We start from the raw sequence: 2,624 nt of genomic DNA on the forward strand, positions 1-2,624 counted from the left end.
TATCATATCCAATTATTACTTTCTAAGATGAAATATTCAGAAGAAGAAAGGAATGGGGTTTCTGATCCTTTGCCTTCTCTTCAGCTTCTTTTACTCCTACTGGGGTTGTGCCTAGCCTTATTTCGTCTTGTGATGCAGTGTCCAGTTGGTATTCGTGGGAAGGTTGCACTTTTCTGAAGGAAAATAGACAAGCAGTAGATCTGTCTGGGTTAGTGTATTGTATTAAAGAATAATAAATAGGAAAATGCAAGCTATGGATGAATTCTATTCATAAAACTAAATCCAGCATAAATAATAAATCATATTTCCAAAGTAAAAATAGTTCTATTATTCTTTTGTTGACAATCTATATATGTGAATTGACAAAGCATTTACTTGATGTACTAGATATATATGCCACTGTGTCCCTCAGCCTGCTTGAACTTTGTGCGAACTCATTGAAGTCCCTGGTCTCCTCTTTGCCTCAGTCTCTAATCCTTGTCATTTAAAATAAAAGATTTCAAATTTTAACAAAACGAGGCACCTCTCCTCATATAAAAAGCATTCCAAAAGCAGGCAAAATCATCTGAGACAGCCCCTGCTCCCAATGTTAGGAGTCCCACAAGAAGACTGAGTATCAGAAATGTAACATATATGCAGTCCCATGCAGGCTCATTCATTGTTGGTGTAGTCTCTGTGTACCCCTGGGAGCCCAAGTTAGTTGATTATGGGGTGTGGGTGTTGTCTTGGAGGAAAGGAGGAAGAAAAAACTGCAATCAGAATATAGTAAATGAGAGAATAAATTTTAAAAATTAAAAAAATTAGGTGGAACAACAATATGAACCACCCAGTACCCCCCAGAGCTCGTGTCTCTACCTGCATATGTATCAGAAGATGGTCTAGTCGGCCATCAGTGGAAAGAGAGGCCCATTGGTCTTGCAAACTTTATCTGCCTCAGTACAGGGAAATGCCAGGGCCAAGAAGTGGGAGTGGGTGGGTAGGGAAGTGGGTGGGGGAGCAGGTGGGGGACTTTTGGGATAGCATTGGAAATGTAAATGAAATAAATACCTAATAAAAAAGCAAAAAAACAAACAAACAAACAAACAAAAAACGAAAACAAAAAGAAAAGAGATAAAACAAACAACAAACAAACAACAACAACAAAACCTTTCCTCCCCAACTTGCTTTTGGTCATGGAATTCTATTGCAGCAATAAAAACCCTAAGACACTGACTTTGTAGTTAGGCTAAAGAAATTCAGTAAATGATAAGAGAGTTGGAAATTTTGAACAAAGGGTATTTACAAGGGAACTTGGCCAAAATGGATAGTTGGCTCTTCAATTTTAGACAAAGTTTTTACCTTTTTGTTTTTGTTACTAATTGAATTGCAGTCGTATTTATATGCAGGTCAAAAGAAAGGAAAGTAAAATTATTAAAGGAAATAAAAAAGAAAAGAAAAATGAAAGAAACACCTAATTAAAAAAAAAAAAAAGAATTGCCTTGGTCACAGTGTTTGTTCACAGCAGCAAAACCCTTACTAAGACAGATAGCATCACTCACATGGACTGAGCCCTTTCCCATCAACCACTAATTAAGACAATGTCTTACAACTGGATGTTTTAGAACATTTTCTCAACTGGGGTCCCCTCCTATCTGTCTCTCGTCCAGTCAACACAAAGCTACCCAGAAAAACTGATCCCCTTTCAATTTGACACATAAGCATTACCAGTATTAAGCCACAACATTTCCTTTCTTATCCATCCCCAAGTTCTCACATTAATATGAACATAATTTAAAATATTTCAAATTGCAAAAGTTCCACAATCTTTAAAAATGTAATTTCTTTAAAATCCAAAGTCTTTTAAAATTCAGTCTCTGACCTGTGGGCTACTGTAAAGTAAAAAATAAAATAAAATAAAATAAAATAAAACAAACAAACAAAAAACAATTTATGATTTACAGATAAATTACCTAGTAAATCATAATATTCTGATTATGCATGTATTATTGATTGGCTAATTTTGAATTAATTTATACTTTTAGTTGTTCTTCAATTTAGGTTTCTAGATGACGTCAGTGAATTGTTCAGTTTCTCAGCCATGAATGGTATTGTGTGCTAATATGAACTAATTTACTGTGAAGACTGTATATAGCCAAGCATCTATTAAGTGTCACTTTTACAAAACTCCTTCCTTATATCTGCTTTTTTCCTTATATATTGCATTGTTATGTCACTTTATTATTTTTAGTTCTATCTTTTGTTTTGCCCACTAAGTGGCTTGAAATAAATGTCATGGAATAAACACTCACCTATACCTTAAAAAAAATTAGAGGATTTTTTTTCGCCATGTATGCATGTATTTATGTGTGTATGCATGTATGTAAGTATGTATGTATGTATGCATGTATGTATGTATGTATGTATGTATATTTAAGAAAAGGTTTAGTTACTTTACTCCTTGTTGGGGAAAATCATTTAAGGAAAGGCTTATGTTGGATCAACAACTCTGTATTACTGATTCTATGGAAAAATAAGACAACTTAGGTGCATTCTTTGAGCTTGGAAACTGTGGCCCGTCAAAAGATAAGACATTTTATTTTATCTAAAACAAGTTTCTTAAATATTTTAAAATATTGCTTATTATT

Source organism: Mus caroli, unplaced genomic scaffold (genome assembly GCF_978045245.1).
Source record: "Mus caroli unplaced genomic scaffold, Mus_caroli_1 scaffold_12, whole genome shotgun sequence".
Taxonomy (NCBI): Eukaryota; Metazoa; Chordata; class Mammalia; order Rodentia; family Muridae; genus Mus; species Mus caroli.